This window comes from Mustelus asterias, chromosome 1 (genome assembly GCF_964213995.1).
Source record: "Mustelus asterias chromosome 1, sMusAst1.hap1.1, whole genome shotgun sequence".
Taxonomy (NCBI): Eukaryota; Metazoa; Chordata; class Chondrichthyes; order Carcharhiniformes; family Triakidae; genus Mustelus; species Mustelus asterias.
In genome coordinates, this window is record NC_135801.1 from 188,147,937 (window position 1) to 188,174,816 (window position 26,880).

The 26,880-nt window shown below is 46.7% G+C and overlaps 1 protein-coding gene across 1 annotated transcript in view; it reads left to right on the top strand.

Annotated features, from left to right (window-relative positions):
* LOC144500809 (dedicator of cytokinesis protein 2-like) overlaps positions 1 to 26,880 on the top strand; it is a 1,379,043-nt gene that overhangs the window by 537,049 nt on the left and 815,114 nt on the right. The window lies entirely within an intron of this gene.

The window sequence follows — 26,880 nt, forward strand, 5'->3', positions numbered from 1 at the left end:
TTCCTGCAGCAATTCAGATACTGCAGGTTTTAACTTTTTGTGTAATTGTCTGTGCTAAAAGCCAGTGCCTCTTAATGTCCCTTCCGAGGTAACCATTTTGTGTGCCAGGTAACCATTTTGTGTCCATCACTTTAATTCCACCATAACACTCCCCCTTTTCGGTCAGGATTATTATTTAATAATCCCCAGACCAACAACTGCATCTTCACAGGTAGAAGTCCATCTTCTTCTTTCCTTCTTCGTAGCTTTCGGCGTTTCCAGGGGTTCCCATCATGTATTCTTCCTCGATGGTTACACTGGCTCCTGGCACAATTCGTGTCACCATTGCTTTACAACAGACATTAAAGCATCCAACAATTAGGCAACAGACAATTACAATTGAAATGAGTATAATCAGTCCATGCAGTAAATAGATTCCCCAGGATCCCCACACTAGCCATTCCAGCCAGATACTTCCTTTCTTGGGTCCCTGTCTGAAGTTATCAAGTTGTTCTCTGATGTTACCAATAAGTTGGGTAATGTTATAGGATTTGTCTGTGACATGGGTTATGCATTTGTTTCCTATGATTGTACACACTCCCCCTTGTTGTGCTAACTGGTAGTCCACTGCATATCTTGTCTGCTGTGCATATAATCTCAGTTCAGCCATTTCTTGGTTCACAGCCTCCAGTGCTTTTGAAGTGCTGTTTCCCAGGACTGTTAGTCCACAAACAATATGATTCCTATTTTTTGCACTAATTACTCCTGCTGCCCCCCCCACCCCCCCCACCCCCCGCCCCCGCGCGAGATAGGGCTCCGAGGAACCCGTATCCCAGTGATGATCCCATTGTGCCCGGGGTTTCCCAATCAGCGCAGAATTCTTTGCTGATAGCCCGGGTTACTATCTTTCTCCGGATATGCCCCTTCTGAGGGCATGGAACAGTGAGTGGTCCTATTGTTCCTACTGCAAAAAGGATCCGGAGAGTTGGTGTTTCTGTCGTGTAAGTACCATTGAAGAGGAATACAAATCCCTTCTTAGCCCGGTGGCATTTAGTGTCCCGATTATTAGTTTGTTTATATTGCCAATTGCTCGGTTTACTTGACTCCCCATTTGATCCCACCACCTGGTAAGTATCAAATGGGTATGTCCATTCGGCTGAGCTGACGTGAGTCCCATTACACTGTCCACAAATGAGCTGCCTCCCCGCAGCTACATTCAGGCATTTCTGTTCATCACAGGTGCAAGTAAACTGACCCCTATTTACCCGACAGTGCTGACGGACACACTGTGTCTGTATGCAGGAATCATTCCTGGGGATCAAGGCATAGGCACATCCCCGTCCCTGCCCCGTAAAACAAAACAGATAGCTTGCATTATCCGAGCAAGCTCTTCCTCCCACCCCTTGGAGCCCCCTGTACACAGGATCTGTGGGATTTACAAGTTCCACACATCTTCCCTGTATACCTCTTTTATATTTGCCAATTTGTCCCTTACAGGGTGCGTCTGATGTATCTACTGTATATAAGTCATGAGGGGTCCACCCAGGGGTGGCCACAAATAGGGCATCTACCGATTGGGCTAACGGGTAACATACAGTTCGATTCCCATGTAAGTGTACATGAGCCTTGTAAAATAGGTTATCCTCTAGCCCAGTCAAGTTTACAGTCGCGTAATACAGTTACGTACGCGATTACATACATGTCCGCAACAAGCAAGTATCAATCCTAATACTCTAAGTTATACAATTTTCACAAGTTATACTGTCAACCCGAATGCGTCAATTACTCTTGCTTGCAGTCTTCACCTGTTTTGGGGAAAGCACTCTGGTCACTTTAATTCATTCATTCATTCCTTTGTGTAATTTCAGCTGGGTCCAATGTTTCCATATACCTTTCCCTCTTATGTCTACACAGGCACGGGTGTCTCCACTAATTATAACTTCATATGGCCCATTCCATTTTGGTGCAAACCCTGGTTTGTCAGGTAATGTTTTTACTAGGACACGACTTCCCGCTGTTGGGACGTCAGGGAGCATTGCAAGCTCTCTCTGTGCGTCTCTTTTTTCTTGAACATCTTTTACCAATTTGCGCATCCCTTTTAGTTGGGCGCTTAGTTCCAAAACATATCTTCTGATTTTATCTTTTAGTGGACCTACATCGGTCCCACCTGTTATGATGCTTTCTGGTAATTGCATCGCCCGTCCTGTCTTTTGTTCATAAGGGGTTAATCCGGTTGTCCGGTTTGTGATAGCTCTTAGCTTCATTAATATAGTGAGCAATACTTCTGTCCACATTTTTCCCGATGTTTGTATGGCTTTAGCCAGTGCATTCTTAAGTGTTCTATTCATATGTTCCACCATTCCAGAACTCTGTGGGTGGTAAGGGATGTGGAATTTTTGTTTTATCTCCATCAATTGGCAGACTGTTGTTACCACCTTTCCAGTGAAGTGCGTCCCTTGGTCCGAATCGATTTGTAGGGGTACTCCCCATCTAGGGATTACCTCTTCTGCCAATATCCTAGCCACCGTGGTAGCAGTACAATTTGTAGTAGGGAACGCTTCTACCCACCTGGTGAACTGGTCTATAATAACCAGACAATAGGTTTTGCCATGGGATTGTGGTAGTGACCCTGTGAAATCTATTTGCAGATGTTCCCAGGGTCCCTTTGGTCCGGGCTGGTGTCCCATCTTAATTTTTATGGGTCTACCAGGGTTGTGTTGTGCACACGTCACGCATCGGTGACAGTGTCGGGCTATGTCTCTTCCCATTCCTTTCCACCACCATTCCTTTCCTATACTAGTTATCATGGCCTCTCTACCCGCATGTGAGAGTCCATGGTGTAGTTCCAATCGGGTGTTTTGTATGCACTCTGGTGCTATTACCTTATCTTCTCGTCTCCAAATGTTATCAGTTACTTTGCTCGCTCCCTGTGCTTCCCACTTCTCCTTTTCCTCTTTCGGGGTATCCTCATGTAAGTCCCGAATATCTATTTCGTCTCCTGTCTGTCCTATTGCTGCTATTGGCAGCTCGCCAACTGTCTCCTGTTCTAAGGCTAACTGTGCTGTTCTATCTGCGGCTCGGTTCCCTTTGAAATTTAACCAGTCCGGGTTATCTCTTCCTGGTTCTTTCTGGTGCGCTTTAATTTTGATTACTGCGGCTTCTCGAGGTTTCTCACTTGCCTCAATTCTTTGTTGGCGTTTAATAGGAGTTCCTCCCGTGGTTATGAACCCCCTTCTACCCCATGCTGTCATATAGTCATGTATTACCCCGAACGCGTACCGACTATCTGTACAGATGTTTACCGTTTTGCTTTCAGATAACTCTAGTGCCTGTGTGAGTGCCACTAGTTCTGCCACTTGCGCGGATAGACCTCCGTCAATTCTACCTGACCCTACTGTTTCTAATTTATCATTTCCTACTGCCCACCCTGTCCGGGGTGATCCTTCCATATATTTGCGTGACCCATCCACAAAAAGGGTCTCCTCAGCTGTTGTTAAAGGTATATCCCTTATCCTACCCTCTTCTACATCCGTATCTATATCCCCACAATTGTGTGGCTCTCCTGTGTCTAAAATCCCTTCTGCTGGGTTATTTCCTGTGTCCCTTATTATTATTACGGATTTGCTTGGAGGTAGGGGGACAGCTTCCCATAGAACATAGAACATAGAACATAGAACAGTACAGCACAGAACAGGTCCTTCGGCCCACGATGTTGTGCCGAGCTTTATCTGAAACCAAGATCAAGCTATCCCACTCCCTATCATCCTGGTGTGCTCCATGTGCCTATCCAATAACCGCTTAAATGTTTCTAAAGTGTCTGACTCCACTATCACTGCAGGCAGTCCATTCCACACCCCAACCACTCTCTGCGTAAAGAACCTACCTCTGATATCCGTCCTGTATCTCCCACCACGAACCCTATAGTTATGCCCCCTTGTAATAGCTCCATCCACCCGAGGAAATAGTCTTTGAACGTTCACTCTATCTATCCCCTTCATCATTTTATACACCTCTATTAAGTCTCCCCTCAGCCTCCTCCGCTCCAGAGAGAACAGCCCTAGCTCCCTCAACCTTTCCTCATATGACCTACCCTCCAAACCAGGCAGCATCCTGGTAAATCTCCTCTGCACTCTTTCCAGCGCTTCCACATCCTTCCTATAGTGAGGTGACCAGAACTGCACACAATATTCCAAATGTGGTCTCACCAAGGTCCTGTACAGTTGCAGCATAACCCCACGGCTCTTAAACTCCAACCCCCTGTTAATAAAAGCTAACACACTATAGGCCTTCTTCACAGCTCTATCCACTTGAGTGGCAACCTTTAGAGATCTGTGGATATGGACCCCAAGATCTCTCTGTTCCTCCACAGTCTTCAGAACCCTACCTTTGACCCTGTAATCCACATTTAAATTTGTCCTACCAAAATGAATCACTTAGCCCTTCTCATGTTTGAGACTGACCTTAGTTTTCCCGTGTTCAACATTTCCACCAAGGTGTGTTTGGTGTGAAGGATGATATTCCCTGTCATTATTATTGGCTCGCTAACCTTTACAGCCCAGGCGGCGCAATCCAAGGCGGCTATGCACCTTGGCAGTCCGGTGACTACCGGTCCTTCTGCGGTTGAATAATACCCTAAGGGTCTCCTTTTGTTGCCATGGTCCTGTGTTACCACTGCGGAATAGAACCCTCCCTCATTGCTACAATGGATGTGGAAGTCTTTATTAGAATCTGGTAATCCTAGTCCAGGGGCTGATATCAGTTCTGTTTTTAGTTTGTTGTGGGAGAGAACTTTGGAGATAGTGACCACAATTCGGTGTCTTTTGTTATTGCAATGGAGAGGGATAGGGCCGGACGGCAGGGCAAGGCTTACAATTGGGGGAGAGGTAATTATGATGCGATTAGGCAAGAATTAGGGGGCATAAGATGGGAACAGAAACTGTCAGGGAAAGGCACTGATGAAAAGTGGAACTTTTTCAAGGAACAAATACTGGGTGTCCTTGATAGGTATGTCCCTGTCAGGCAGGGAGGAAATGGCCGAGTGAGGGAACCGTGGTTCACAAAAGAGGTGGAATGTCTTGTGAAAAGGAAGAGGGAAGCTTATGTAGGGATGAGGAAACAAGGTTCAGATGGCTCGATTGAGGGTTACAAGTTAGCAAGGAATGAGCTGAAAAAGGGGCTGAGGAGAGCTAGGAGGGGACATGAGAAGTCCTTGGCGGGTCGGATCAAGGAAAACCCCAAGGCTTTTTACTCTTATGTGAGGAATAAAAGAATGACCAGGGTGAGGTTAGGGCCGGTCAAGGACAGTGGTGGGAACTTGTGTATGGAGTCAGTAGAGATAGGCGAGGTGATGAATGAATACTTTTCTTCAGTGTTCACCAAGGAGAGGGGCCATGTTTTTCAGGAAGAGAAGGTGTTACAGGCTAATAGGCTGGAGGAAATAGATGTTCGGAGGGAGTATGTATTGGCAGTTTTGAATAAACTGAAGGTCGATAAGTCCCCTGGGCCTGATGAAATGTATCCTAGGATTCTTTGGGAGGCGAGGGATGAGATTGCAGAGCCTTTGGCTTTGATCTTTGGGTCCTCACTGTCCACGGGGATGGTGCCAGAGGACTGGAGAGTGGCAAATGTTGTTCCTCTGTTTAAGAAAGGGAATAGAAATGACCCTGGTAATTATAGACCGGTTAGTCTGACTTCGGTGGTTGGTAAATTGATGGAAAAGGTCCTTAGGGATGGGATTTACGACCATTTAGAAAGATGCGGATTAATCCGGGATAGTCAGCACGGATTTGTGAAGGGCAAATCGTGCCTCACAAATTTGATAGAATTTTTTGAGGAGGTAACTAAGTGTGTTGATGAAGGTAGGGCGGTTGATGTCATATACATGGATTTTAGAAAGGCGTTTGATAAGGTCCCCCATGGTCGGCTTATGATGAAAGTAAGGAGGTGTGGGATAGAGGGAAAGTTGGCCGATTGGATAGGTAACTGGCTATCTGATCGAAGACAGAGGGTGGTGGTGGATGGAAAATTTTCGGACTGGAGGCAGGTTGCTAGCGGAGTGCCGCAGGGATCGGTGCTTGGTCCTCTGCTCTTTGTGATTTTTATTAATGACTTAGAGGAGGGGGCTGAAGGGTGGATCAGTAAATTTGCTGATGACACCAAGATTGGTGGAGTAGTGGATGAGGTGGAGGGCTGTTGTAGGCTGCAAATAGACATAGATAGGATGCAAAGCTGGGCTGAAAAATGGCAAATGGAGTTTAACCCTGATAAATGTGAGGTGATTCATTTTGGTAGGACAAATTTAAATGTGGATTACAGGGTCAAAGGTAGGGTTCTGAAGACTGTGGAGGAACAGAGAGATCTTGGGGTCCATATCCACAGATCTCTAAAGGTTGCCACTCAAGTGGATAGAGCTGTGAAGAAGGCATATAGTGTGTTAGCTTTTATTAACAGGGGGTTGGAGTTTAAGAGCCGTGGGGTTATGCTGCAACTGTACAGGACCTTGGTGAGACCGCATTTGGAATATTGCGTGCAGTTCTGGTCACCTCACTATAAGAAGGATGTGGAAGCGCTGGAAAGAGTGCAGAGGAGATTTACCAGGATGCTGCCTGGTTTGGAGTGTCGGTCTTATGAGGAAAGGTTGAGGGAGCTGGGGCTGTTCTCTCTGGAGCGGAGGAGATTGAGGGGAGACTTAATAGAGGTTTATAAAATGATGAAGGGGATAGATCGAGTGAACGTTCAAAGACTATTTCCTCGGGTGGATGGAGCTATTACAAGGGGGCATAACTATAGGGTTCGTGGTGGGAGATATAGGAAGGATATCAGAGGTAGGTTCTTCACGCAGAGAGTGGTTGGGGTGTGGAATGGACTGCCTGCAGTGATAGTGGAGTCAGACACTTTAGGAACATTTAAGCGGTTATTGGATAGGCACATGGAGCACACCAGGATGGTAGGGAGTGGGATAGCTTGATCTTGGTTTCAGATGAAGGTCGGCACAACATCGTGGGCCGAAGGGCCTGTTCTGTGCTGTACTGTTCTATGTTCTATGTTCTATGTTCTTAAGCCTCTTCCTGCTCGGGTCCCCATTCTACGGGATTTAAAGCTGGTTTTCCCCCCTTTGACTAGTCTTTGTATAGGTTCTGCCAATTTTGCGAATCCCAGGATAAAACTTCGGCTATAGTTAAACAATCCTAGCACCTTTCAGGCCTCTCTTACGGTGACGGGTCGTGGCATTTGTTAGAACCATAGAACCATAGAAAATTACAGCTCAGAAACAGGCCTTTTGGCCCTTCTTGTCTGTGCCGAACCATTTTATGCCTAGTCCCACTGACCTGCACTTGGACCATATCCCTCCACACCCCTCTCATCCATGAACCCGTCCAAGTTTTTCTTAAATGTTTACCACTTTATCTGGCAGCTCATTCCACACTCCCACCACTCTCTGCGTGAAGAAGCCCCCCCTAATATTCCCTTTAAACTTTTCTCCTTTCACCCTGAACCCATGCCCTCTGGTATTTTTCTCCCCGAGCCTCAGCGGAAAAAGCCTGCTTGCATTCACTCTATCTATACCCATCAAAATCTTATACACCTCTATCAAATCTCCCCTCAATCTTCAACGCTCCAGGGAATAAAGTCCCAACCTATTCAATCTCTCTCTGTAACTCAGCTTCCCAAGTCCCGGCAACATCCTTGTGAACCTTCTCTGCACTCTTTCAATCTTATTTACATCCTTCCTGTAACTAGGTGACCAAAACTGTACACAATACTACAAATTCGGCCTCACCAATGCCTTATATAACCTTACCATAACACTCCAACTTTTATACTCGATACTCCGATTTATAAAGGCCAATGTACCAAAGGCACTCTTTACGACCCTATCCACCTGTGACGTCACTTTTAGGGAATTCTGTACCTGTATTCCCAAATCCCTCTGTTCAACTGCACTCTTCAGAGTCCTACCATTTACCCTGTACGTTCTACTTTGGTTTGTCCTTCCAATGTGCAATATCTCACACTTGTCTGCGTTAAACTCCATTTGCCATTTTTCACCCCATTTTTCTAGTTGGTCCAAATCCCTCTGCAAGCTTTGAAAACCTTCCTCACTGTCCACTACACCTCCAATCTTTGTATCATCAGCAAACTTGCTGATCCAATTTACCACATTATCATCCAGATCATTGATATAGATGACAAACAACAATGGACCCAACACCGATCCCTGCGGCACACCACTAGTCACAGGCCTCCACTCAGAGAAGCAATCCTCCACAACCACTCTCTGGCTTCTTCCATTGAGCCAGTGTCTTATCCAATTTACTACCTCCCCATGTATACCTAGCGACTGAACCTTCCTAACTAACCTCCCATGAGGGACCTTGTCAAAGGCCTTGCTGAAATCCAGGTAGACAACATCCACCGCCTTCCCTTCATCCACTTTCCTGGTAACCTTCTCGAAAAACTCTAATAGATTGGTCAAACATGACCTACCACGCACAAAGCCATGTTGACTCTCCCTAATAAGTCCCTGTCTATCCAAATATTTGTAGATCCTATCCCTTATCACACCTTCCAATAACTTGCCCACCACCGACGTCAAACTTACTGGCCAATAATTTCCCGGATTTCTTTTGGAACCTTTTCTAAACAACGGAACAACATGAGCCACCCTCCAATCATCCGGCACCTCTCCCGTGAATACTGACATTTTAAATATGTCTGCCAGGGCCCCTGCAAGTTCAACACTAGCTTCCCTCAAGGTCCGTGGGAATACCCTGTCCGGTCCTGGGGATTTATCCACTCTGATTTGCCTCAAGACAGCGAGCACCTCCTCCCCTTTAATCTCTAAAGCTTCCATGGCCTCCCTACCATTTTCCCCAATTTCCGTAGACTCCATGCTCGTTTCCTCAGTAAATACGAATGCAAAAAATCCATTTAGTATCTCCCCCATCTCTTTTGGTTCCATACACAGTCTACCACTCTGGTCTTCAAGAGGACCAATTTTATCCCTCACTATCCTTTTGCTCCTAACATACCTATAGAAGCTCTTTGGATTTTCCTTCACTCTGTCTGCCAAAGCAACCTCATGTCTTCTTTTAGCCCTCCTGATTTCCCTCTTAAGTAGCTTCTTGCACTTTTTATACTCCTCGAGCATCTGATGTGTTCCTTGCTGCCTGTACATTTCATACAACTCTCTCTTCCTCTTAATCAGTGTTACAATCTCCCTCGAGAACCAAGGTTCCTTATTCCGATTTACTTTGCCTTTAATCCTGACAGGAACATACAAACTCTGCACTCTCAAAATTTCTCCTTTGAAGGCCTCCCACTTTCCATTTACATCCTTACCAGAGAACAGCCTGTGCCAATCCACACTTCCCAGATCCCTTCTCATTTCATCAAATTTGGCCTTTTTCCAGTTCAGAACTTCAACCCGAGGACCAGATCTATCCTTATCCACGATCAGGTTGAAACTAATGGCATTATGATCACTGGATCCAAAGTGTTCCCTCACACTCACATCCATCACCTGCCCTAACTCATTTCCCAATAGGAGATCCAATATCGCATCCTCTCTAGTTGGCACCTCTATATACTGATGTAGAAAATTCTCCTGAACACATTTTACAAACTCTACCCCGTCTAAACCTTTAACAGTATGCGAGTCCCAATCTATATGTGGAAAATTAAAATCCACTCCTATCACAACTTTGTGTTTCTTGCAGTTGTCAGCTATCTCTCCACTGATTTGCTCCTCCAATTCTCGCTGACTATTGGGTGGTCTATAATACAAGCCCATTAATGTGGTCATACCTTTCCTGTTTCTCAGCTCCACCCATAGGGCCTCTGTAGATAAGGTCCCTAATCTATCCTGCCTAAGTACCGCTGTAACATTTTCCCTGACCAACAATGCCACCCCCCCACCTTTTATCCCTCTGCCTCTATCCCGCCTGAAACATTGGAACCCTGGAACATTGAGCTGCCAGTCCTGCCCCTCCTGTAGCCAAGTTTCACTAATGGCTATAATGTCATATTTCCACGTGTCTATCCACGCCTTCAGCTCATCTGCCTTCCCCACAATACTCCTGGCATTGAAATAGACACACCTCAAAATATTATTTCCACCACACTCTACCCTTCCATTTGTGATTTTGCTTGAACTAACCTGTCTTTTTACCCCTGCTCCACTATCTGCTCTGGCACTCTGGTTCCCACCCCCCTGCAAATCTAGTTTAAACGCTCCCCAATAACACTAGCAAATCTCCCTGCAAGTATATTGGTCCCCTTGTAGTTTAGGTGTAACCCGTCTCTCTTGTACAGGTCCCACCTGCCCCAAAAGAGGTCCCAATGATCCATGAATTGGAAACCCTGCCCCCTGCACCAGTTCCTCAGCCATGTGTTTATCCGCCCAAGCATCCTACTCCTGCCCTCACTGGCATGTGGTTCAGGTAGCAATCCTGAGATTACTACCCTCGGGGTCCTGCTTTTTAACTTCCTTCCAAGCTCTTTGTACTCACTCTTTAGGACCTCCTCACTCTTCCTTCCCACGTCATTGGTACCGACGTGTACCATGACATCTGGCTGATCACCTTCCCACTTTAGAACGCTGTGCACGCGATCAGAGACATTGCTGACCTTGGCACCTGGGAGGCAACAAACCATGCGGGAGTCTCTGTCCCGACCACAGAACCTCCGGTCTGTACCTCTGACCATTGAGTCCCCTATCACTACTGCTCTCCTCTTCTTCATCCCACCCTCTTGCGCTGTAGAACCAGACGCAGTATCAGAGTTCCGGCTGTTGCAGCTTGTCCCAGGTAAAGCATCTCCCACAACAGTATCCAATTCAGTATACCTGTTGTGGAGGGGTTGTTGTACTGCCTTCTTTCGGTCTGTTGGCATTTCTTTAAGCCCTTGGGATATAAGGTGTTCGAGGTACAGGACTTGTGTTTTCCCGATTTGTGCCTTTTTGGGGCTCACCTTTAGCCCTGCGGTTTTTAGTTCGTTTAATACTAGATATAGTGCTTCTTGATGTCCTGACTTGGATTCTGAAGCTATTAAGATATCATCTACATATTGTAGGATCGTGCTACCCTCTGGCAGTTCTACCCTGTTCAGGATGTCACTCATTACTCGACGGAAGATAGCGGGGCTATTGTGGAATCCCTGCAGTAGGCGAGTCCAAGTGTACTGTTTGTCTCCCACTGTAAAGGCGAATTTGTCTTGGGATTCGGGATCCAAGGATAGGGACCAGAATCCGTTGGCTGTGTCCAATACTGTGAATATTTTGTGCTCCTGGGACAGTCCATTCAGGATTGTCGAGGGGCTTGCTACAAATAGGTGCAACTTGGACATGACTTTATTGAGTCCGGTGTAATCTATCGTGAGCTGATAGCTTCCATCAGGTTTGCTCACTGGCCAGGTTGGGGAGTTAGTGGTGCTCGTGGTTTCTCTCAGAATTCCTTTTTCCACTAACCCTTTAACTATCTCCACTACAGCTTTCTCTGCCTCTGGTTTTATTGGGTATTGTCGGTGGGGCTTATGCTCCGGTCCAGGTACCTTTATTGGGTCCGTTTTAGTTAAGCCGGTATCTAGCTTTGTTTTAGCCCATACTCCAGGGACGGAAGCACAGATGGCTCCGAACCCTCCTGTCTCTAATTCCCAATTTCTGGTGGTGGCTGTGGCCACCTTAATAGTTTCGAGTTGACTTGTGAGTTTCCCTATTCTAGTTTTCCTGTCTTGGCCAGATTAATTCTCCCTTTCCACAGTCTATCAGAATCTCATATTCTTTCATTAAATCATTTCTCATTATTGTACCCTTGTTATTCTTACACACATAAAACCTCATTGGTATATACAAATTATTTATTTCTACTAACATGGTCTCGCTCAGGTAGGCGGGTGTTTTGTTCCCTCCTATCCCGGTTAGGTAAATCATTTTACTTGTAATGGGTAAGGGTAGGTCGGTGACAGATATGGATGCTCCTGTGTCCAACAGCATCTCACATTGCCTGCCCCCTACTAGTGCAGAAACATAAATCTTTCCCTCCTTCTTACCCTTATGAATGGGGGCTGCAGACCGTCAATCTTGCTGACCTCGGAGGTTTCGTGGTTCCTCCGGTTTTGCTGTGGTCATGGATCGGGTCGGGGGTCTCCCATGTTTATCCCAACACACTGCTTCTGTGTGTCCATGTTTATTACAGTGGCTACAATGTTTCCCACTGCTCCCAAATCTGTTTCCTTTCCTTGGGACCCCGCAATCCCTCGCAAAGTGCCCTTGTCGGCCACAATTGTGGCAAGTCAGTTTGGACTTAGTTCTGTTTCCGTTACTGTAAGCGGCTACTCTTTCTAGCCTGGCTCTTGTTTGGGATTTCTCTTCTCCGTCTCCCGGTACGCCACGAGCCCACTCTACCAATTCATCGTAATCTTGGGACATAATCACTCCCATTTTTAGGATGGTTTGGTGAGCACTAGAGAGTCCATCCTTGAAAGCCTGGATGAACGCTCGATCCCCATGACCTGGGTTTCCTTTCCCAATGAGAATTCCTGATATACTTGGAACAAGCGTTCCCCGTACTCAGAAGCTCCTTCCCCCTTTAGCTGCTTGGTTGTGGTAATTCTGCTCCAGTTAGTAGGAGCATTCCCTAAAACTCTCTGAATTTCTGTCTTAAACTGGGTGAAGGGTGCCTGTTGGGCATCTATTTCTGCTGTTAGGGTGACTACATGTGTGCACCGTCCCCCATTATAATCTTGTGCTAGAGGAGCGGCGGGTCCACCTGCTACCTGCCTCCACTTATCCACTGGACAGGCTGCCCTGACCAGTTGGTGTATGTCTCTCAGGTGTAATTGGTGTCCTACCCATATTGTATCTAATTCTTCCCAGAATTTAGTGTTTGTGCTTCTAGGTTGTAATTTACCCAGGGAAGCCATTATCTGCTGCCTCTCACCTGGGGTGAATGATTTATAACTCGCATTTGGCTGTGCATCTGTTCCCCCTCGGGTTACTGGTGCTAAGTTGTGTTCTAGTGCTTCCCACTCCTCTGGAGGAACGGTTTGTCCCTGTCGTGTGGACTCATATGGAGGTAGAGGAACAGTTTCCCCTCTCCATTGATTCTCTTCTAACACTTGGTTTCGTTTCTCCAGTTCCCTTACTCTGGATTCTAACTCTCTAATCTTTTCTTTATCTTCACTCCACTTTTTAGTAGAGGCGACTACTTGCTCAATTAGTCCCGCTAACTGGTGTACTAATAATACCCCTGTCTTCTTTGTCTTGTTTCTCTTTTCCCCATCTATCCACTTTCTCTGCTGCTCTAAGGTCTGAGAAGTATACCAGCCATCCCTTTGCATCCTCTTTATTAACGCTTGTCTGTCTATCATGTACACTTCAATAAGAGATCCTGCAGGTCCTCTCTTAACTTCTTTATCTGCCATCTCGCAGACTTCACTGCCCCCAGTCACTATTGCCTCCTTGGCAACATGTTTTAGGCACCGTACAGCCACGATTACTCCCTAGTACAGTGTGCTCTCTACCATAAGGTCTTCACTACTCCCGGCCATGATTACTACTCTCGTACCGTGTTTCACTACTGTCTCAGGGTTTCAATTTATACTCACTGCTTCCACTATTACAGCCTCGGCAATATGTTACTTCACCAGAGTCCGGCTCTAGGTCAGAGTTGATCAGCTCCTTTTCCGCACCGTTTTACAACATTGACAGTCCAGTACCCAACTATGCAAACTTTCATGCAATCAGATGGCAACTCTGCGTTTGTTCGCCACTACAGAGTTTGATGTTAACCGACCTTTGCCACTTGTGCTTCACAATCCTAAGTGCTCTTGGTGCCTCTACGCCCACTTCAGGGTCCTGACCTTCACCTGGGGGATTTCCCCTCTTAACAACCGGTCTAAGGCTGCGCGTTTGAGACAGGCACTTCCTTGTCCTCTAGTCGGTCAGCACAAGTAACAGTTACTTATCACTATCAGCAGTTAGTACTTATCACTATACCATATACAATCACTACTTATTAATATAAATACGCCTTAATTCTTAACCCCTTTTAAACTGTATTGTTGACCCCGTCTGACTCCCACCGATTCAGTGATCTCTACCCCGGCTTTCTGATTGTGGCCAATCGATCGAACTTACCAGCAATGTGATCCTGCCGACTACGTCAATTGTTGTGGGAAATTTACCACTTCGGAGTCAGACGTGGAGGTTCCAACAATACAGTTTTATTTCGGACAAAGCTTTGGGAGAAAGCACTGGTACTCCACAGTACTTGGCAGCTACCTTCTCAACTACACAATGGTAGTTGATCATGTTTATACCTTTTAGACAATAGGCAGTACGGACATTAGCCGTTAACACATCGTTACAAGTTGAGTAGACAGATACGGACATCGATAGTTAACACATCATTACAAGCAGACATGTACGGACATGGACAATTAACATATCATTGTTCATAGAATGGATACATTTATGCAGTTATGTCCTCTATCAATGACTGGTTTTAATCTATACATTCAGTGGCTGATCTCGTTACATTTATGTATTTATGTCCCCATCTGTGGCTGACCTTATTATCAGACTCATTGTTCTGGGTCTGCTCTTATCTAAAGTGCCTCAAGCTCTGACCAGCTTCCTGCAGCAATTCAGATACTGCAGGTTTTAACTTTTTGTGTAATTGTTTGTGCTAAAAGCCAGTGCCTTTTAATGTCCCTTCCCAGGTAACCATTTTGTGTGCCAGGTAACCATTTTGTGTCCATCACTTTAATTCCACCATAACATCACTGTATGTTCATACATGTGACAATAATAAATCAAATCAAATCAAATTAAATGTATGTGAACTAACCTCCACTCACCTGATGAAGGAGCAGCGCTCCGAAAGTTCGTGATTCCAAATAAACCTGTTGGACTTTAACCTGGTGTTGTAGGACTTCACACTGGGAATTGGTTTCCTTTCTTAAACCCACTCACCTTTTTCAACAATCATCTTTACATTTTATTCCTGGTAAAGGTGAAAATGAAAATATTTATTTTGCTCAGTTATTGTAATGCGTGGCCATGGGGTTTGAACTCCAGCCCACTCCCGTCTTACTGTTCATCATGATGTTGCCTGGTCTCGAGGGTGTTGACTATGAAGAGAGGTTGAATAAACTAGGATTGTTTTCACTGGGAAAGATGGAGGCTGAGGGGAGACCTGAAAGAGGGCTATAAAATTATGAGATGTATAGACAGGGTGGATAGTCAGAGGCTTTTTCCCAGGGTGGAAGAGTCAATTATAAGGGGGCACAGGTCCAAGGTGAGAGGGGAAAAGTTTAAGGGCGATGCGTGGGGCAGGTTTTTCACACAGAGAGTGGTGGGTGCCTGGAACGTGCTGCCAGAGGAGATGGTGGAAGCAGACACATTAACAACATTTAAGAGGCATCTGGAAGGGTACGTGAATAGAGGGATAGGGACCGAATAAGGGCAAAAGGTTTTTTTTTAGTTTAGTTAGGGCATCATGATCGGCACAGACTTGGAGGACCGAAGGGCCTGTTCCTGTGCTGTACTTTTCTTTGTTCTTTCTTTAATACTGTATCTTTGGTCACCGGTCTGAGGTGCAAAGGTTGTCCATGCCAATTGTCCACTAATTTTCACTCAAGTAGGCCGCAGGCTACCACAAAGAGTAGCTGAGATGAATAGCATGGATGCAGCTACGCTGAAACTGGAGAAAGTTATAAGGAAGAAAGCAACAGAAGATTTGGGTGTTAGGGTTGGATGGAAAGGGGATAAGAGGAGGCCTGTGTGGTGAACAAACACTGTGGTGGACCTATTGCATCCATGTTTTACAATCTATGTTGAATTGAATTGAATAGATTTATTATTGTCACATGTGATACGGTGAAAAGTATTGTTACTTGCGCGCTATAGAATAGAAACACAGAGGGACCTAGGTGTGCAAGTCCACAAATCCTTGAAGGTGGCAACACAGGTGGAGAAGGTGGTGAAGAAGGCATATGGTATAAGAACATCAGAACATAAGAAATAGGAGCAGGAGTAGGCCATCTAGCCCCTCGAGCCTGCCCCGCCATTCAATAAGATCATGGCTGATCTGACGTGGATCAGTACCACTCACCCGCCTGATCCCCATAACCCTTAATTCCCTTACCGATCAGGAATCCATCCATCCGTGCTTTAAACATATTCAGCGAGGTAGCCTCCACCACCTCAGTGGGCAGAGAATTCCAGAGATTCACCACCCTCTGGGAGAAGAAGTTCCTCCTCAACTCTGTCTTAAACCGACCCCCCTTTATTTTGAGGCTATGCTTGCCTTTATAGGACGGGGTATAGAGTAGAAAAGCTGGAGTCTGATGATGCAGCTGTATAGAACGCTGGTTAGGCCACATTTGGAGTACTGCGTCCAGTTCTGGTCGCCGCACTACCAGAAGGACGTGGAGGCGTTAGAGAGAGTGCAGAGAAGGTTTACCAGGATGTTGCCTGGTATGGAGGGTCTTAGTTATGAGGAGAGATTGGGTAAACTGGGGTTGTTCTCCCTGGAAAGACGGAGAATGAGGGGAGATCTAATAGAGGTGTACAAGATTATGAAGGGTATAGATAGGGTGAACGGTGGGAAGCTTTTTCCCAGATCAGAAGTGACGTTCACGAGGGGTCACGGGCTTAAGGTGAGAGGGACGAAGTATAACTCAGATATTAGAGGGATGTTTTTTACACAGAGGGTGGTGGGGGCCTGGAATGCGCTGCCAAGTAGGGTGGTAGAGGCAGGCACACTGACATCGTTTAAGACTTAACTGGATAGTCACATGAGCAGCCTGGGAATGGAGGGATACAAACGATTGGTCTAGTTGGACCAAGGAGCGGCACAGGCTTGGAGGGCCGAAGGGCCTGTTTCCTGTGCTGTACTGTTCTTTGTTCTTTGTATACAGACACAACATACCGTTCATAGAGTACATAGGGGAGAAAGATAGGAAAGTGTGCAGAATATAGTGCTGTAGTTACAGCTAGGGTGAAGAGAATGATCAGCTTAATGATCAGCGTAAAGGAATTCCATTCAGAAGTCTGATGGCAGCAGGGAAGAAGCTGTTCTTGAGTTAGCTGCAACGTGACCTCAGAGTTTTGTATCTTTTTCCTGACAGAAGAAAGTGGAAGAGGGTATGTCTGGGGTGCATGGGGTCCTTAATTATGCTGGCTGCTTTTCCGGGAAGTGTAGTCAGAGTCAATAGATGGGAGGCTGGTTTGTGTGATGGATTGGGCTACATTCACAGCTTTTTGCAGTTTTTTGTGGCCTTGGGCAGAGCAGGAGCCATACCAAGCTGTGATACAACCAGAAAGGATGCTTTTCATGGTGCATCTGTAAAAATTGGTGAGTCATAGTGGACATGCCGAATTTCCTTAGCCTTTTAAGAAAGTAGAGGGCGGCTTTTCTGAACTGGAGCATTGGCATGGAGGGACCAGAACAGATGTTGGTAATCCGAACACCTTGGGCGGGACTTTCCATTCCAAGGCCGTAAAATCCCGCCCGAGGTCAATGGACCTTTGACTATTCCGTTTCCCGCCCGCTACGATTCCCGTGGTGGGCGGAACGGGAAAATTCCGTCCCTTGAAATTCGTAACTGGTGGAGGAACTGGTAAAATGGCCGACTGAGGTTGTGGGTGAGGCTGGGCTTATCTCAGCTGGAGGCCGAGGCATGTAGACATGTTTAATGTGCATCTCACCCCTACCTTACCTCCTCTCGGAATCCTGGTTCAGGTAAAGTAGTAGCAATCCACAAGATCCCTGGGCCAATACATATTAAACGGAACCGACTGAACAAAAAACAAGATACTCATGAAATAAGAGATCAAACAAAAAAGCTGACATCCAACCATAAAACGAGCTGTTCCGGAGCCGGTAGCAGGCAACACTCTTCCTGACATTCCATGATTAGAGAAACCTAAAGAGCATTCTCAAAGGATTCAGCAAAAACACGGCAGAGATGTTTTAGAAGCTAACGTTTTTGAATAGGAATGCGTAAAGGAATTCCTCAGGGAGATGATTCACTTTATTATATAATAAGGTGTGAGTCATCTCAATGAGGTCTTTTCACATGAAAGAAAAACTTACAATGAAAAGCCTTTGAGTGTTTTTTTTTGTCTGATAGGTCACTTCACTGCTGTCAGCGTTTATGCTGGCTATATCTTAGCACTGATCGCCCCATTGCTCCCGCAGACAACAAGTATAATGATCAATGCTTGAGAAGTAAGTATTTCTCCATTGCTCCAAGACTATTTGTCATTCAACCGCCTTCTTCACTTTGCAAGGTGTCCTGTAGGAATGTGGTTCTCCAAGCATTGGCCAACGTCTTCTTGCAATCACATCCACACACGGGTACTTTCCTGAGAGAAAGGCCAGTAGATGGTGATCGGTGAGCGATTGTTGAATCAATACTTTTGCTTTGCCTTTCCATGAAGCAGTCCATGTCCAAACGCAGCAAGACCTGGACAATATCCAGCCTTGGGCTAACAAATGGCAATATGGGGAGGCGATGGCCGAGTGGTATTATCACTAGACTATTAATCCAGAAACCCAGCAAATGCTCTGGAGACCCAGGTTCAAATCCCGCCACGGCAGATGGTGGAATTTGAATTCAATAAAAACTATCTAGAATTAAGAATCTACTGATGACCATGAAACCATTGTCGATTGTCGGAAAAACCCATCTGGTTCATAATGCCCTTCAGGGAAGGAAATCTGCTATCCTTACCCTGTCTGACCTACATGTGACTCCAGAGCCACAGCAATGTGGTTGACTCTCAACTGCCCTCGGGCAGTGACACTCATGTCCCAAGAATGAATTTTTAGAAAGTAACATTCGCGCCACACAAGAGCCACACAATGACCCTCTTCACCAAGAGAGAATCTAAGCATTGCCCCTTGGCATTTAATGGCACTACCTTCACTGAATCCTCCACTATCTACATCCTGGGGGCTTTCCATTGACCAGAAACTGAACTGGGCTAGCCATATTGTGGTGAACCATAGTTGGTTACTACTATGAGTACTGAACCATAGATGGTCAGCACTATGGGTACTTGTAGATATGTTACTGTTGTCACTGTTGGGGTTAGGGTTGGGGGTGTTCTACCTGTTGATATTGTTCTGTGGTACACTCCAGTTAGCTCCGCTTACCTGGAGGAGTATAAAGGTCACTGCACTGTCTGGTGACCCTTTAGTCTCGGATTGTATTGTATATAGTACGCTCCATTCTTGTTAGTAATAAAAGCCTTTATTTCCCGGGTACGACCCAGCCGGATGTGCAGGATATTCTGCAGGATATTCTGGAGGGTCTGAAAATAGATAAATCCCCTGGTCCGGATGGGATTTATCCAAGGATTCTCTGGGAGGCAAGAGAAGTGATTGCAGAGCCTCTGGCTCTGATCTTCAGGTCGTCGTTGGCCTCTGGTATAGTACCAGAAGATTGGAGGTTAGCGAATGTTGTCCCATTGTTTAAGAAGGGGAACAGAGACTTCCCCGGGAATTATAGACCGGTGAGTCTCACTTCTGTTGTCGGCAAGATGTTGGAAAAAATTATAAGGGATAGGATTTATAGTTATTTGGAGAGTAATGAATTGATAGGTGATAGTCAGCATGGTTTTGTGGCAGGTAGGTCGTGCCTTACTAACCTTATTGAGTTTTTTGAGAAAGTGACCAAGGAGGTGGATGGGGGCAAGGCAGTGGACGTGGTATATATGGATTTTAGTAAGGCGTTTGATAAGGTTCACCATGGTAGGCTTCTGCAGAAAATGCAGATGTATGGGATTGGGGGTGATCTAGGAAATTGGATCAGGAATTGGCTAGCGGATAGGAAACAGAGGGTGGTGGTTGATAGTAAATATTCATCATGGAGTGCGGTTACAAGTGGTGTACCTCAGGGATCTGTTTTGGGGCCACTGCTGTTTGTAATATTTATTAATGATCTGGATGAGGGTATAGTTGGGTGGATTAGCAAATTTGCTGATGACACCAAAGTCGGTGGTGTGGTAGACAGTGAGGAAGGGTGTCGTAGTCTGCAGGAAGACTTAGACAGGTTGCAAAGTTGGGCCGAGAGGTGGCGGATGGAGTTTAATGCGGAGAAGTGTGAGGTAATTCACTTTGGTAGGAATAACAGTTGTGTTGAGTATAGGGCTAACGGGAGGACTTTGAATAGTGTGGAGGAGCAGAGGGATCTAGGTGTATGTGTGCATAGATCCCTGAAAGTTGGGAATCAAGTAGATAAGGTTGTTAAGAAGGCATATGGTGTCTTGGCGTTTATTGGTAGGGGGATTGAATTTAGGAGTCGTAGCGTTATGTTGCAACTGTACACAACTCTGGTGCGGCCGCACTTGGAGTACTGTGTGCAGTTCTGGTCCCCACATTACAGGAAGGATGTGGAGGCTTTGGAGAGGGTGCAGAGGAGGTTTACCAGGATGTTGCCTGGTATGGAGGGGAGATCCTATGAGGAGAGGCTGAGGGATTTGGGATTGTTTTCGCTGGAAAGGCGGCGGCTAAGAGGGGATCTTATTGAAACATATAAGATGATTAGAGGTTTAGATAGGGTGGATAGTGATAGCCTTTTTCCTCTGATGGAGAAATCCAGCACGAGGGGGCATGGCTTTAAATTGAGGGGGGGTAGTTATAGAACCGATGTCAGGGGTAGGTTCTTTACCCAGAGGGTGGTGAGGGATTGGAATGCCCTGCCAGCATCAGTAGTAAATGCGCCTAGTTTGGGGGCGTTTAAGAGATCCGTAGATAGGTTCATGGACGAAAAGAAATTGGTTTAGGTTGGAGGGTCACAGTTTGTTTTTTTTTTAACTGGTCGGTGCAACATCGTGGGCCGAAGGGCCTGTTCTGCGCTGTAATGTTCTATGTTCTATGTTCTATGTTCCCGAGTGATTTAATCGCGCATCACATATAAACACTGTGGCTACCAGAGCAGGTCAGAGGTTAGGAGTCCTGTGGTGAGTAACTCACCCACTGACTCCTCAAAGCCTGTCCACCATCCACAAGGCACAAGTCAGGAGTGTGATGGAATACTCTCCACTTGTCTGGATTAGTGTAACTCCAACAACACTCAAGAAACTTGACACCTTCCAGGGCAAAGCAGCCCACTTTTTGGCACCTCATCCACTAATATTCATTCCCTACACTACCGACATATCATGGATGTAAAGATACTACGCCCAAGCTCCCCTTTACGCCACTCACCATCCTGGCGTGGAAATATATCGGCGTTTCTTCACTGTTGCTGGGTCAAAATCCTGAAACTCCCCCCACTAACAGCACTGTGGGTGTACCTACATCACAGGGGCTGCAGCGGTTCATGAAGGCAGTTCACCACCACCTTCTCAAGGGCAATTTGGGATGGGCAATAAAAGCTGGCCTAGCCAACGACGCCCACACCCCATGAAAGAATACATTTTTTAATAAGAGCAATCCCAACAATATCCTTTCAATTCCTATTCCTGCGGATAGACTACGGATCTTCCCAGGAAGTGGGAAACTGCCAATGGCAAAAGTTGTCAAGGATGCATCACAGGATGAAGCATCAGCCAAGGGCCTGCCTTCCTGAAACACACAATTGACATGATAAAGGCCCTGGAGAATGTGTATGAAAAAGATTCACAAGGATGTTACCAGAACTAAGGCTATATATAAGGTGAAAGGCTAGAATTCATTTCTCCAGAAAATAACAAGCTATGTGAATCATAGAATCCCTACAGTACAGAAAGGGGCCATTCGGCCCATCAAGTCTGTACCGACCACAATCCCACCCAGGCCCTAATCCCGTAACCCCACGCATTTACCCTGCTAATCCCCCTGACACTAGGGTCAATTTAACATGGCCAATCAACTTAACCTGCACATCTTTGGAGTGACCTATCAGAGTCAGAGGCATAGCCTTGCTCGCACTGAAATTGGAAAATCCCACCCAAGGTCAACGGACTGTTTCATGGTCCGCCCTTCACATGCTCCAATTCCCGTGGCGGGCAGGATGGTAAATTTTGTCCCATTGAGTCACATGCCAGAATGGTACGATCCCACCATCACAGGAATCGGAGGGGGCGAGGGGAGGACCATGGAAAGGTCCGTCGACCTCGGGCGGGGGATTTTACAGTTTTGAGGTGATCGAGGCCGTAAAACCCCGCAGATAGAATCATACAGTACAGAAACAGGCCTTTCGGCCCACCATGTCAATGGTGACCATCAAATACCAATCTATGTTAGAGTGTAACCGGTGACAACTTTGTGTTGGTTGTAATGTGAACAATGGGGACAAGATGTAAGGGTCAGCTGACCAGTAAACCATGGAATCAATTACAGGTTGATGTAATAGTCAGCTGACCAAATAAGAAACCATGTAGAATTGTAGGGAGCTTGGAGTGGCCCAGGGCGAGGCCCCAAGTTTGGAGTAATAATGTTTCTTTAGTAAACCCTTTCTTTGATTTATAAGTTGGAGTAAGTTTTGTTGTATTTTCGTATCTGCATTTTCGAAGAGCTCCTTCTGAACAGAACAATCTATACTAATCCCATTTACCAGCACTTGGACCCCAGCTCACTATGCCTTGGCAGTTCAAATGCTCAGAGGTATTTGAAAAAATGATAAGGTTTGATCGGGTAGACTGGATAAATTGGCTGCACTTGTGGGCGAGACCAAATGAAGGGCCATAAATATAAGATAATCAAGAAGTCAAATTAAAACTTCAGGAAGAACATCTTCACCCGCAGAGTGATGAGAACATGGAACGTACCACCATGGGTAGCTGAGAGGAGTCTCACTGTTATATTTAAAACACATGAGGGGCAAAAGAAGTAAAGGTTATGCTGATGGGGTTAAATGAAGAAGATTGGAAGATAGTATGTGTAGACTAGTTGGGCTGAATGGCCTGTTTTTGCGTTGCAGTGTCTATATGCTCACAGGCTCTGTGATTAAGCAGAGATGAGCAGTTGACCTGTTCAGATACAACAGATATCTGACTCAGTTTCGAACCCTCTAATAACAGACAGTGTTTCTCTTTGTAGAGATTCACTGTGCCGTGGTCACATGGTCACCCAATTCTCTGATCCGTGCTCCCTTTGGAAAAGGCCGGGAGAATAGTCTCATCTTTTCATCAGTACATCCCGGCTAAGATACCACATTCTGTCTGCTGCAGCTGGGATACCACATCTGGAATTAATAATGTTTAATTTACCATCAACCACGAGCTATTAGTATCAATTATCACAGAATATTTTTAACACCACCAAGTCTAATGCTGAAACCTCTTGGGGTAGTGACATTTTTGTTTTAAAATTAACAAAACTTCTGCTTTGTCGCTGTCTGCAACACTAATTAAATCACACGCCAGTGGTCAAAGATTCCCAAGTCACATTATGTTAACGTGCAGGTTAAGTCGGCAGTTAGGAAAGCAAACACAGGGGCCCAATTTTACCATTTTCATTCTAATTGCTGAATCTGGGCGCAATTCAGGTCCGACTTGGAAATCTGTTCTCAGGGCCCCCATATGCACTTAGCCTGGAAAAGAAAATGGCGAGTCTGAATTGCACTGTGGGCGGGGCTTAGCGCTGCTCCGATCGGAGCTCTGAACTGCGCATGCGCAGTGAAAAAAAAGATTGAAAAACGCGTCCGTGTCACATCGCTCCCGGGCCGCACAAAGTGGATAAAGCGGCCCGTGAGCGAAAAGTGGGAGTGATAGCCCCCACAGACATCATCCCACTTCTACAACATAACTGTCCCCCTTATCCACCCACCCTCCTCCCCCCCCCCACCGCTACCCAGACTGATCGTGACCCCCTGCCTCCCTCCGCTACCCCTCCCCAACAAAGATCCATCAGGCCCGCCTCCCTCCTCCTTCCCCCCCCCCCACACCAGAGATCCATCTGGCCTCCCCGCCCCCCCCCCCCCCCCCCCCACCCAGAGATCCATCGAGCCTCCCTCCTCCCTCCTCCCTCCCCCCCCCCCCCCCCCCGCACCAGACAACGATGTGGCCTCCTTCCTCCCTCCTCCCTCTTCCCCCCCCCCCAACCAGCGAATGATCGGGCCTCCCTCTGCCCTCCCCTCCCCCCCACCAGACAATGATCTGGCCTCCCTCCCGCCGCCCGAATCCTTCCCCCGAACCAGACAATGATCTGGCCTCCCTCCTCCCTCCGCCTCCCCCCCCCATCCCCCCCCCCCCCCGCCCCCCCCAGAGAATGATCGGGCCTCCCTCCCCCCCGCCAGCACCAGCGATACATCAGACCCGCCTCCTCCTCCCTCTCCCCCCTTCACCAGGGAATAATCTGACCTGCGTCCCTCCCGCCCCCACCACCGAGCTGAGTCAGAGAGCCGTTGGAAGCTCTGAACTTACCTCTTCAGAAGCTGGAGTGTCCAAAACAGACTTTTGCTGAGCATGTCTGTTTCGCGCCGAATCTGGACGCGCGAATGCGATGACAAAGGGGGAAGTGCTGGTAAAGTTGGGCGGGTAGCACATTAATTCAATTTAACTGCATGCAAATGCATTTAAATCGCCGTTGCGCCCGTTTCGGGCACGATTCGGATCGCGTCCATTTTCGGGCCTTGGTAAAGTGGGCATCTGCACGGACGCGGGTATGGATCGCATTAATGGCCTCACGCCCGACTTTACCAAGTTTTCGCGCCCGAAAATGGCCACGATGCAATGGTAAAATTGGGCCCAATGTTACATTTGTGTCAAGAGCGCTAGAATACAAGAGCAGGGATGTATTTCTGAGGCTGTATAAGGCTCTGGTCAGACCCCATTTGGAGTATTGTGAGCAGTTTTGGGCCCCATATCTAAGGAAGGATGTGCTGGCCTTGGAAAGGGTCCAGAGGAATGAAGAGTTTGTCATATGAGGAACGGTTAAAGACTCTCGTTGTGTACTCGTTGGAGTTTAGAAGGATGAGGGGGGATCTTATTGAAACTTACAGGATACTGCGAGGCCTGGATAGAGTGGACATGGAGAGGATGTTTCCACTAGTAGGAAAAACTAGAACCAGAGGACACAACCTCAGGCCAAAGGGACGATCCTTTAAAACAGAGATGAGGAATTTCTTCAGCCAGAGAGTGATGAATCTGTGGAACCCTTTGCCACAGAAGGTTGTGCAGGCCAGGTCATTGAGTGTCTTAAGACTGGGATAGATAGGTTCTTGATTAATAAGGGGATCAGGGGTTATGGGGAAAAGGCAGGAGAATGGCGATGAGAAAAATATCAGCCATGATTGAATGGCGGAGCAGACTCGATGGGCCGAGTGGCCTAATTCTGCTCCTATGTCTTATGGTCTTATGATCACACACTTCTGGAATTCTGTTGGTAGCTCATTCATTATTGAGAAGAATGGGACTTCTTGTTGAACACCTTCCTCATTTGCCGCATTTGACACTTTTCTTAGATTTTTGTCTTCCATCTCTTTGTTATTGTGTCACTATCTTTTTTAAATTCATCCATGGGACATGGGCTTCGCTGGCTGGGCCAGCGTTTATTGCCCATCTCTAGTTGCCCGAGGGCAGTTGAGAGTCAACCACATTGCTGTGGCTCTGGAGTCACAGATAGGCCAGACCTGGCACGGACAGCAGATTTCCTTCCCTGCAAGATATTAGTAAACCAGATGGGTTTTTCCGACAATTGACAATGGTTTCATGGTCATCGGTGGATTCTTAATTCAAGATTTCTTTTTATTGAATTCAAATTCCACCAACTGCCATGGCGGGATTCGAACCCGGGTCCCCAGAACATTAGCTGAGTATCAAGGTGGGAGATAAGTCTTCAGTTCCACTCTTCAGTCCTGGCTTCACTACTCTCAAGCCAAGGCTACCGCCTGTCCCAGTCAGTCCCACGTGATCTGATTTGCTCTATCTCCACGTGTATTGTTCCTCTCTACCATCTCCTACTTAATCTCATACTTCCTCACTACCTTCGTACTGTCTCCCCCAGCTACATACTCCTTCTCAATAAACTCAGGCCTTTTTCAAGTGGGTCAGACAGATGTTAAACATTCCCATGGCATGATCCAAAGAGACAAATTCCCTCAATTTTTTAAAGCGCATTAATGATTCCTAAATGGTGCTGAAAATTCTCTATGAATAAACTATTGGGTGGAGGTCGATATTCTACATTCTCACCTGAGTCCCCACCCCACCGCCTTTAAAACATTTTAACTTCACTGGAGTTGGTTATTCTGATCTGGGATACACTGCCCGTAAAAATGGCGGAGGCACATTTAGTTGTAACTTTCAAACGAGAATTGGATAAGAGCTTGAAGAGACAAAGCTGGTCGGGCTATGGGGGCAGAGCAGGGGACTGGGATTAATTTGGAAACCCTGCCAGAGCTGGAAGGGCCTTGCTTGGACTTCCTTTTGGTGGTGCATCAGTCTGTGACTCTGTGAAGGCTGAAGGGATCACTTTGTACCTTTATAGCATTTGAAGTTTGTTTTTTGCTTTTTTTTCTTTATTTCTCCCCATATCCCGCTGTAAATGCCGGCTGCAACTTGGTTCCGAGTGCTTCTCAGGGTTCCAGCCATCCAGCAGCCTTTTGGATGGATGGATAGCACAGCTGTTTGCACTGCGGCTTCACGGTGCCAGGGATCCAGGTTCGATTCCAGCCTAGGGTCACTGTGCGGACTTTGCCTTTTTCCCGTGTCTGCGTGGGTTTCCGCTGGGTGCTCCTGTTTCATCCCACAATCCAAAGGTGTGCGGGTTGGATGGGATTGGTCATGGCAAGTGCACGGGGTTAAAGGCATTGGGCTGGGGAGGGTGGATGGGGTTTGAGCCTATGTAAGATGCTCATTTTAAGAGTTGGTGCAGACCTGATGGGCTGAATGGCAGTGCATGCCCCTCTCTGCTCAGGGGCTATACTTACCTTTGCATCCACGAGGGGTGAGGGATGGGGGGG